This window comes from Camellia sinensis, chromosome 6, assembly GCF_055761805.1.
Source record: "Camellia sinensis isolate YWXY chromosome 6, ASM5576180v1, whole genome shotgun sequence".
NCBI classification, from domain to species: Eukaryota; Viridiplantae; Streptophyta; class Magnoliopsida; order Ericales; family Theaceae; genus Camellia; species Camellia sinensis.
In genome coordinates this window covers 51,927,359-51,939,724 of record NC_138966.1, presented here as the reverse complement: position 1 = coordinate 51,939,724, position 12,366 = coordinate 51,927,359, and positions in this window count along the sequence as shown.

Sequence of the window (12,366 nt, the reverse complement as noted above, 5' to 3'; positions counted from 1 at the left end):
TACAAGTAAATCAATCAATGGGAATAAAAATTAATGCGGAAAACTTAAATAAAATACAACACAAGAATTTTACGTGGTTCCCTCAATGTGAGGTATGTCCACGGGATCAAAATCTGATTCCATTATCAATCAAATAAGTTTCCAAACGATCACAAACGAGACACAAATGGTCTCACAAAATCACCCTTAGGTGAATTCCAAATAATCACAAATAAACAAGATGAAAGACCTCACCAAATAGATGAACCAAAATCTTCGAAACAAAGTTGAAGAAGATCCAAAATAGCGAACCAAATTAACCCACCAAATAATGATCAAACAAATTGATGCTCCACAAAACAAAGTCCATCGAATTGATTAGCCCCGAAATCAATTAGCCGATGCACTGTGCTTCAGAAGACAACAAAGCCATATATATATATATATATGGTTGAGTCTTGGATTTTTTTTTATATAAAATCCTAGTTGTTACCAAATTGAATATTCAATACCTATTAGGATTCCAAAAGTTAGATATAATATATAAAATATATTATACCCAAAGCAAACCAAATTAAATTTTTTTTTCCAAAACCAATTGGGTCTCAAACTCCAATAAGGAGATATATCCCAACAATTCTCCCCCTATCGACTTAGGTGGAGACATCAACCATACCCGCCAAAGTTCGACACTTTAAATGTTTGTCCCTCGACAAAGTCTTAGTCAACATATCCGAAATATTATCATCCGTGTGAACCTTTTCGAGTTGCAACAATTTCGAATCTAACACATCACGAATCCAATGGTATCTCACATCAATGTGTTTCGATCTCGAATGAAAAGTAGAATTTTTACTCAAATGAATAGCACTTTGACTATCACAATAAAGCACATACTTTTCTTGCTTCAAACCCAACTCTTGCAAAAATTTCTTCAACCATAACTCTTCTTTGCAAGCTTCCGTAATGGCAATAAATTCAGCTTCGGTAGTTGAGAGAGTAACACATTTTTGTAATTTAGATTGCCATGCCACAGCTCCCCCTGCAAATGTCATCAAATACCCCGAAATAGATTTCTTAGAATCAACATCACTGGCCATGTCAAAATCCGTGAACCCATCAAGCATTGGCTTACCATCCCCAAAACACAAACACACCTTCGAAGTCCCTCAAAGATATCTTAAAATCCATTTTACCACTGCCCAATGTTCTTTACCTAGATTAGAGAGAAAACGACTTACCACACCAACGACGTGAGCAATGTCCGGCCTTGTACAAACCATGGCGTACATCAAAGAACCAACTGCTGAAGAATAAGGAATTTTCAACATCTCTTATTTGTCTTTCTCACTTGTAGGACATTGATTCGAACTAAGCTTGAAGTGACCCGCAAGTGGACAACCAACCGGTTTTGCTGTATTCATGTTGAACCTCTTAAGAACTTTCTCAATGTAGCTTTCTTGAGACAACCAAATTAGCCCCTTTTTGTAATCACGAACAATTTTCATACCAAGTATTTGCTTTGCCGGTCCCAAATCTTTCATAGTAAAAGATTTACTCAACTCTAACTACAACTTGTTAATCATGGTAGAATTTTGACACACAATTAACATGTCATCAACATAAAGCAAAAGAATAATAAATTTACCATCCGAGAAAATTTCACAAACACACAATGGTCTGAAGTGGTTTTAGAAAAACCATTATTCATCATGAAAGAGTCAAATTTTTTTGTACCATTGCCGCGGGGTTTGCTTGAGGCCATACAAACTTTTCTTCAATTTGCAAACAAATTTCTCTTTCCCTTTTTCCACAAAACCTTCTGGTTGCTCCATGTAAATTTCTTCTTTAAGATCACCGCGAAGAAATGCGGTCTTCACATCAAGTTGCTCAACTTCAAGGTTCATACTTGCAGCCATGACAAGTACAACCCGAATAGAAGACATCTTCATAACCGGCGAGAAAATCTCATCAAAGTCAATACCTTTCTTTTGCCCAAAGCCTTTCACAACAAGATGTGCTTTGTACCTCAGATTCTTACTATCATTCTTCAATTTGAAAACCCACTTATTTTTCAGAATCCCCCCCTTAGGCAACTTCACTAAGTCATAAGTGTGATTTTCAAGTAAGGAATTCATCTCCTCTTCCATTGCCTTTTTCCAACCATCTTTCTTTATATGCTCAATTGCTTCTTGGAAGCTCTCAGGCTCCCCTTGATCGGAAATCAACATAAATTCTTTGGGAGGATACTTTCTTGAAGGTTGTCGGTCCCTTGTAGATTTTCTCAACTCAAGTTATGGTGGCGGTTCTTGAGTTGGATGCTCTTCCTCAATTTTTGACTTAAGTTCATTAGGATTAGTATCATCCTCTGTATCTTCAGTAGGTGGTTGCACATCTCCCTCTAAATGTTGAAAAGTTTACAGACTTTAAAAAGGGAAATTGAAAAGAATCCAGATTGATGGTTCAGAGTTGATGATTCTTGGTTTAGTTTTCCCTCTAAATTTTCCTATATTTTCTCAAAAATAGAACAGAGTTTATGATTCTTGATTTCTAGTTCTACTATTTGATGGGTGTAGACACCCCATTTTTGACCATCCTCAAGACTTGGACGTTATCGCTTGAACACTCAGTGATCATCCATGTTCGTGTTCGTCTTGAGTTCCCAGAGGTCTCGGCCACATGCCCTGCCTCAGGATCTCTCGACTCGACTGTTTTGTGCTTGGTTTTGCACCAAACACTTGTGTTTTGCCTTTGAGGGGCAGGGAATGGCTTGTTGGCGATTCCCACACTCCACCGGCCATGGCTTGTGGCCACCGGCTGTGTTTTGTTTCCATCGGCCAAATGTTTGGTCGACCGGCACTCTAGATGGTCGACTGACCATCTATTTTGGTCAAATTTCATTTTTGGCTGGCCGACCACTGTTCATCTGCTTTTGCAGATATTTTTATGCCAGCTGTGCTAGCTGTTATACACTTTGCTCCCCTCCATACGTATATGGAGGGATCTTCCTCTTGACTAGCTTACTTGAGAAGCTTTGCAAGAGTGAGCCCTATAAGAAGGAGCCTCTTCTCCCTCCATTAGGGTTGACAAAAAAAGCTCCAGAGCTCTGAGTTTTAGGGTTAGGGTTTACATATACTCTATCTCTATATCTCTTCCTCATTTTGGTGTATTAGCGTGTGTTTGTTCTTACTATTGCATACAAACACCTACCATTACACCTTTCCTTAGTTGCTGAGGCATTAGAGGGTTGATCTTGAACTTTTTAAGCTAGTTTTGATCCAAGAAGAGGTTTGATCTTGTGATCTTGGAAGTGTTCTTCAAGGGTGAGTGTTCTTTCCCTTTATTTCCCATTTTTGCATAGCTTTTTTGACTACCTTACACCTGTTTTCGAGCTTAGCTTATAACATATAAAAGTCTTGTTTTTGCTTGCTCTAAATAGTTGTTTAAGAGCGTTTTGTTTTTTGGGGTTATTTGACCCCTCTTAGGCCTTGTTTGGCTCTATTTTTGTGTTATTTCGGTGAGCTCCAGGACCACTTTGTTTTAGGCCTCCTCACCACTGAAATCTTGAGGGATTTCAGTGGTGAGGATGGTGCCTTAAGGTCCTAAGAAGGAGAGGGCCACCCCCTCTCCTTGTTGTCCTTGAAAAGGTCCATTTTTGCCTCATGTGTGAGCACCTAGTTTAGGTTCATGTTGACCATGCATTAACTGTTATTTGGTGGTATTTTGCCATGTATTACCTCTTTTCATGTTGGTTTAGACACACCTTGCATGTCTTGCATGCATGTCTTGTAATGCCATGATTTGCCTTAACATGTACATAGCATTTAGACTACCATGCTCATGTGTTTTGGCCTAACTTTGTGAAGCTTTTATGCTTGTTTTAGTGTGCTTGAGGTCTGTTTTTGGTCATTTGGGTCATCCATGCTTCGCTTTGTATAGCTACCATGTAATCCCTCTTGTAGGCCTTAAGTACCGGACCCTCTAACATGCTATTCTTGCATCATTTCAGTGGCTTAAAACCACTTATAGCATCATTTCAGTCCTCATGGCATGCTTGTATGCTTGCATTTGATGTCCCTTTAATGCTTTATAAGGTTGTCATCTTATGCTCCATGTTTAGCCTCTTTTGTATGCTTGCATGTTCAAACCATTTAGACGCCATCTAGGTGTGTCTTTGGTCTTGTTTAGACCTGCTCTGGGGCTATTTGGAGTCCCCTTGGCCCTTTGAGGCTTGGTTGGCATGGCCATGGTTTGAGCCCTTCAGTTGGCCTCAAGCTTTGGGCTTGTTAGCATGCTTTGATTCCTTGGTTTAGGTTGGTTTGGCACCATCCTCATGTGATTTTCAGAGCTTATATTGCTTGCCATATACCCATGTTTAGCCTCTTTTAAGTGTGCTTAGAAGTTGCTCTTTGATGCCTAAGTGATGGACCATGTTTGCATGCATGCTTGTATGTACATTTGGCCCTCATTTCCTTAGCATTGGCCACTGTTTTGGGCCTAGTTGAGGGCTGCCCAAATTGGTTTAAGTCCACCCTTTATGTGTTGGTGCATGCTTACCATGTGTGTTGTTGTATGTTTAGGTTGTTTAACATGTTGCTACATGTTTACCCCATGTGTTGTTGCATGATTGAATGAAGTCACATGCTTTCTTGCATGCTTGACCATCCACATTACATCTCGCATACTTGTCATTAGCATGATTGTCGCATGTCATATATGCTTGTTTGCACTGTCATGTTGCATACTTAGTTCGCATGCCTAGGTTGCATTGCATTGGCATGCATGCTTTGCCTCTTGAATTGAGTATGATAGAGGTTGAGCCTCACTTGTTTGTTTGATGTGCATCCTATTTGAAATCAAAGTGCATACTTGGTTTCTTGGCCATCAAGCATTGAAATGCGCAATTGGTGGTCCGAGAATCGAGAACCATGTCCCTTTGAGTCACAAACATGATAAGGGATGTGTTGGTGCACACATTTTCTTGGAATGCATTGCCATGCCTTGTTTTGCCCTCTGCTGCTGTCAAAATAGGTTCTGTAGAGAGTTTTGGCAGGCCGGTTACATACAGTGCTGACCGACCAACAATTTGTGGCCGATATCTCCACAGGTGGTCGATGACCATTCCCCATGGCCGGTGACCATTCCTCATGGCCGGTGGTGTTCCACAGCACCCAGAGAAGCAACTTTGGAGTTTGTGCAATTTTCATAGGTGCCAAACAGTAAAAACAAAGGCAACTTCTGCATGGCAGTGGACTTCCGAGCAGAATCGAGTATGCATTGATTGGGCCCTCTTCCCGAGGCTGTTTACTGTTTTATTAGATTAGTTAATTTGCTTAACTAGTTAATTGTCTGTAATATTTAATTAGCTTGTAGGTTAGTTAAATTTGTAGTATTCTTTTGGTCCCTCCGAGCGAGGGCGAATTTGTAATAAGTGTGGGTGCGTGTGTGTATGTTTTCCAACCCCCACTTCTTTCTCCCTTTTACTTACGTGCTTTGATGGTTAGTATTAGGGCATACTTAATTTAGCATACCTTATGCTATGCATGCGTGCATCATTCATCAGTATTGCATGTATCGAGCTCGGTGCATCATGCTAACTGCATAAGTATTTCAAATCTAACTTGAATACGTGCATCAAATGGTTACATTTCACATGCCATCCTAGGATTAGCCGAGCCTATCCTAATTACATTCTGTATGCGTTGCATTAGGCACTTAACATGGACTTGGATCATACATTGATTGCTAACTAGTTTATTGTTTTGGCACGGAGTACTAGGTGAGCATTTATGCTTTAGCATCTCGCATGAGTGTGAATGTTAACATGACAGCATGCTTACCATGAGGCTAGTTGCTTATATGATATAACTGCTTGAGTGCCTGTGGGTGAAGGTTGGATTGTTTGAATTGGGATAATTCATCGAAATCTGTATTTTAGCCTACTCGCAAGTAGCAAAATTCAAACCATTTTCCAAACAAACGGAAATGCAATGCTTTGTTCCAACTTAGGCAATTTAGTCTATACTTGTTTTGTTGTGCGCATAACATAGTAATTCTAGGCTAACAACCGGAATAGGAACACATAATGCTTTCAAAACAAGATATCACGGTTAGTAGAGGCCGATCTTTGATCGGGCGAGAGGTGGTGCTCATAGCTGACCTTCCCCAATCGTATCCAAGTTCCCAAGCCGAGGCAACTTTGTTGATGACGGACACGTGGCCTTTGGCACCGAGTCAGGGTTTCCTAAATTTCTCAAAAATAAAATATTTAGATGGCGACTCTGTATCTAGCAAAGCAGTCCATGTTTGGCATTTCTTTTCTAAAAAAAATCTATTTTTCTCAAAACGATTTGCCGGATTTGGACTCTTTGGTTCATATTAAGAACCGTGACAATTTGAGAGTCCGAACTGTAGTAGACCCACAAATGAACAGAACGGGACTCATCCTCCCGGGGCGTTTGGGACGTCTACAATGGGTTTTATTTATTTTTCTCTAGACATTTCTTATTGCTCAATCTCTGAGAGAGAAAGAGCTAAAAAAGAAAGACAAGAAGAAGAAAGGTTGCCCTCAAATGAAAAGACCATCTCCACCTTATATCCTATGGTGCAAAGATCAATGGAATGAGGTAATAATATACATAAAAGATGTAAAGATCAAAAATCTGAAAGAGGAGTTAGCAAGAAAGGCCATGGATGGACAGAGAATGATAGAAGAGAGACAAAGTCTAACAATGCAGGTGAAGCATCTAGAAGAGTAGATGGAAAATAAAAACCAAGACATTGATCACTTGAGACAAGAAGAAGAGGGTCTGCAAGAGAGAATTTCCAAGTTGGAGAAGACATTAGTTGAGCAAGAGGAGGAGTCATTTACTCTCCAGAAGCAAGTTGAGGATGTCGTGAATGAAGCGTCCGCTCAAATTATGGCCTTAACGACGCAGGTTAACAATCTGCAACAGAAGTTGGATTCCACTCACTCCATGAAAATCCAATTGGTGTTGCAGATTAAAAGAGGTAAACAAGAATCTTCAGAAAGCTTGACTCAAGTGGAGAATAAAAATTCCAAGCTAGCAAACAAGGTTGCGGATCAGCAAAGAATGCTAAAAGAACAGGAGGATGCTTTCAATGAATTGAGAGAAGAGCACAAACGACTCGAAGTTTTGTTTCAAGAATGCAAGGCAAACCTTGAAGTTGCTGAAAAGAAGATTGAAGAAATGGAAGAAGAGTTGCAAAAGAGTATTGAATCGAAAGATAGGAAAGTTGATGAATTCGAAGAAACAATCGAAGACTTGAAAAGAGATCTGGAAATGAAAGGAGATGAAGTGAGCTTGCTGATCGAGAATCTCAGCACGATTGAGGAAGACTACGGGCACTTTGAGAGCCGTGTTTATGAAATCTTGAACGAGTTTCAAGTTGCAAAGAACAAGGTCAATGAGACAAATACCGAGAAACAACAACTAAAGGATGAGCTCAGTGTCTTGATCGAGCAACTGCGAGATAAGAAAGAAAAGGAATTGGTCTTAAGAGAAAGGGTCAGAGAATTGGAAGCAAAGTTGCACAATACTGAGGATGAGAAGTAGTAGAATTCGATCAAAAAATTAGTAAAATGCTTGAAGAGAAGATGGGGGAATTGGAGAAGACGATGAGTGAAAAGGAGGAGGGGATATTGGGGCTCGGGGAAGAGAAGATGGAGGCGATAAGACAACTGTGTATATGGATCAATTATCACCGGAGTCGATGCAAAGATCAAAGGTATTATCTGGTAAAAGGCCAATAGCAACTTGAGTGTTCTAAATTTTAATTCTTTTATTTTTGCATTTATGTCTATTATTATGGTTTTTGTAGTTGATTGTGACATTTGATTGGTTTATTTTGACAATATCATTTGTTGGTGGAACTTTTACCAGTTTAGATTTTGTGTAGGGAATTAGTGCTGTTTTTGTGTACTTTTTTTGTCGTCAGTTATGTCTAAAAGAGTTTTAAGAATGACGATGAATGCAATCTAAACTTTTAGACAGAACTGACAACAAAAAAAAAAAAAACACAAAAACAACACTAATTCCCTATACAAAATCTAAACTGGTAAAAGTTCCACCAACAAAATAAACCAATCAAATGTCACAATCAACTACAAAAACCATAATAATAGACATAAATACAAAAATAAAAGAATAAAAATTTAGAACACTCTAGTTGCTATTGGCCTTCTACCAGATAATACCTTTGAGAGCATTTTCTTGAGATCTTCGCATCGACTCCGGTGATAATTGATCACTATACACAGTTGTCTTATCACCTCCCTCATCTCATCCTCGAGCCCCAATATCACCTCTTCCTTTTCACTAATCGTCTTCTTCAATTCTCCTATCTTCTCTTCAAGCATTTTACTAATTTTTTGATCAAATTCTACTGCTTCTCATTCTCAGTGTTGTGCAACTTTGCTTCCAATTCTCTAACCCTTTCTCTCAAGACCAATTCCTTTTATTTCTTATCTCCCAGTTGCTCGATCAGGACACTGAGCTCATCCTTTAGTTGTTGTTTCTTGGTATTTGTCTCATTGACTCTGTTCTTTGCAACTTGAAACTCGTTCAGGATTTCATAAACACGGCTCTCAAAGTGCCCGTAGTCTTCCTCAATCGTGCTGAGATTCTCAATCAGCAAGCTCACTTCATCTTCTTTTATTTCCAGATATGTTTTCTAGTCTTCGATTGTTTCTTCCAATTCATCAACTTTCTTATGTTTCGATTCAATACTTTTTTGTAACTCTTCTTCCATTTCTTCAATCTTCCTTTCTGCAACTTCAAGGTTCGCCTTGCATTCTTGAAACAAAACTTTGAGTCGTTTGTGCTCTTCTCTCAATTCATTGAAAGCATCCTCCTATTTTTTTAGCATTCTTTGCTGATCCGCAACCTTGTTTGCTAGCTCGAAATTCTTATTCTTCACTTGAGTTAAGCTTTCTGAAGATTCTTGTTTACCTCTCTCAATCTGTAACACCAATTGGCTTTTCACGGAGTGAGTGAAATCCAATTCCTGTTGCAGATTGTTAACCTGCGTCGTTAAGGCCATAATTTGAGCGGACGCTTTATTCCCGACATCCTCAACTTGCTTCTGGAGAGTAAATGACTCCTCCTCTTGCTCAACTAATGTCTTCTCCAACTTGGAAATTCTCTCTTGCAGACCCTCTTTTTCTTGTCTCAAGTGATCAATGTCTTGGTTTTTATTTTCCATCTACTCTTTTAGATGCTTCACCTGCATTGTTAGACTTTGTCTCTCTTCCATCATTCTCTGTCCATCCATGGCCTTTCTTGCTAACTCCTCTTTCAGATTTTTGATCTTTACATCTTTTATGTATATTATTACCTCATTCCATTGATCTTTGCACCATAGGACATAAGGTGGAGATGGTCTTTTCATTCGAGGGCAACCTTTCTTCTTCTTGTCTTTCTTTTTTAGCTCTTTCTCTCTCAGAGATTGAACAATAAGGAATGTCTAGAGAAAAAAAAAAAAAACCCATCAAATAGTAGAACCAGAAATCAAGAATCATAAACTCTGTTCTGTTTTTGAGAAAATATAGGAAAATTTAGAGGGAAAACTAAGCCAAGAATCATCACCTCTGAACCATCAATCTGGGTTCTTTTCAATTTCCCTTTTTAAACTTTGTAAACTTTTCAACATTTCTTCACCAACCAAACAACGTTTAAAAAATTAGGGAAATAGAAATCAAGAATCATCAACTCTGTTCAATTTCTGAGAAAAAGTAGGAAAATTCCCATTTCTAAAGTTCCTTCATTTCCCCTACATTTTCTCAGCAACCAAACATTGTATTGAAGTGAGGGACAAAAAAAGGAAATCAAGAAAAACGAACCATGATGGGTTTGAACTTTTTTATTTTCTGCAACTTCTTGAGCTCTGTCTGAAGCTTTTCTTGCTCTTTCCTCCTTGTTTCAAGCTTCTCCTCCTTCATCTTCAAAGTCTCCTCTCGTGCCTTGAATAGCTCTTCAGTTTGCTCCTTCTCAATCCTCAACTGTTGAAGCTTTTCTTGCATTTCTTGCAACTCTTTCTCAAAAGATTGATTTTGTTGTTGTTGTTATTTCGCTTTTGTCCCTGCTTTTTTAGTTTTCTTGGTGGATTGAGGCTGTAAGAGGCTCTCATGGTTTTCTTTCCTAGCAGAGTCTTACAATGGCGGCGTAATCGAAGTTGGAGAGGGTTGGGAGCTCATTAAGGCCAAAATGTTGGCCTCATTTGATGATGGGTTTGTTTGCTTCAATGCCTTTCTGGACCTCCCTTTCTTTGTAGGGATTGGTTCAGCTGCAATGGTTGCTATGAGAGAGAGAGAGAGAGAGAGAGAGAGAGGTTTAGTTCTGAAAAAACGCACATGAAATCATAATTGTACAAAGTAAAATTTGACTAATATAATACAAATAAATATAATTTGACTAATATAATACAAATAAATATATATTCAAAAAAATTGTATAAAGTTACGTAATTGCATTGTGGGCCTAGTAATTGAAAATAAATAATTTACGAAAATGATTGTTAATGATTATAACATTGTGAAAACCCATATTTAAATTATTCTTAAAAGAAAATAAATAGATTAATTAATTAATTAATGTTATTCAGAACCTACCTAAAATATAGAATAGTGAAAAAAAAAATAGTTTTAAATTAACCCAATTCTATCACTAACAAAGACCTTACTAAGAATAATAAGGTATTGATGTTCAATAATTGTTGTTATAAATTATTATTAAAAATATATATATATATATATATATATAGGAGAATCAGATTCGGTGGCAAGGGTATGGCACATGCTAACTTGCATGTTGGCTTGGTGAATTCCATCAAATGATGGCTTTTGGGTAGAGTGAAGTTTATGGCAGGGAGAGAGATCTGCCTATATATACCATAGGCACACTTAGTTCATGGACACATACAAACAAAAGAAGGAGTATATACGGGTGAGGAGAGATTCAGTAAAAGGAAAAGAAGAGGGGAAGGTTAAGGAAGCAAAATTTTTCTACCACTTCATCACCTATTTGAATCCTACTATTCAGTAAGAAAACCCTCTCAATTCTTTTTATTAGTGAAGTTTTCAGATTATGTCCTTGTGATCAAAATGGCTACTTATAAATAGAAATTATATATATATATATATATATATGTGTGTAGGAATTTTGTGATGTGTATATCAAGTGTTTGAAGATGTTGATAGTCTTAAAATCATCTTATTATTGTAAAGAAATAAGCTTGCATATGTAGTTTATACATTTAAAGAGAAGACTGAAAACAATTAATCTATTTTGAATCTGCCAGAATGTTGCCCAAATTTTTAGACAATTTTATACTCAAAATTTCGAGATGATTTCTGCTACAAAGTTGTTGATAATAATGTCTAGTTCATCCATAAATTTTGGCAGCAATTTTTGAGCTTTCTACGAATTTATACAAATATTTTTACTAAATCTGAAACTGGGTTGAGAATAATCTGTTTTGAATCTGCCAACATGTTTTCCCGAATTTTTAGACAATTTTATACTCAAAATTTCGAAATGATTTATTCTACAAAGTTGTTGATAATGATATCTAGTTCATCCAGGAATTTTGGCAACAATTTTTGAGCTTTCTATGAATTTATACAAATATTTTTACTAAATCTGAAACTGTGTTGAGAATAATCTATTTTGAATCTACCAGCATGTTTGCCCGAATTTTTAGACAATTTTATACTCAAAATTTCGAGATTATTTCTTCTATAAAGTTGTTGATAATGATGTTTAGTTCATCCAAGAATTTTGGAAACAATTTTTGAGCTTTCTACGAATTTATACAAATTTTTAACTAAATTTGAAATTGTGAGACAGATTTTACTATGTATTTGAAAATTTATTTAAAATTCTATACAAAGCCAAATCTGGTAATTTCTAACTAAAAGATGAAATTTGAGAAGTCTAGTTTCATGATACATTTTTAGATTATGGATTTGATCTATAAATTTAAGCATGGAATTAATGTAAGGAAATGTGACGAATCTGTGTAAAAAAAAAAAAATTTGCTGGGAATTTTACAGGATTATTTACACCTTATTTTTCTGAAATTCTTTCTAAAAAGTGACCTAAACATCCCTATTGAGTATTCTGTTCAATTGCACGAATTTTAGAATTGTGTAAATAATTTATTTATAAATTTTAATACCGGGTATTCAGGGTGAGCCCTGGTTTTTAATAACTTTTAAGTAAATTGTGTCACGAAACCCTAAGTTGGTACGGGGATTATTTGAACTCTTATCGGTATTTAGTTTTGGAATAAGGGTGGATGTGCGGGTGGCACGCAGGGAAGTTACGTACCCCTGGCAGATCGTTCCCTTGGGGCAGACCACGGATG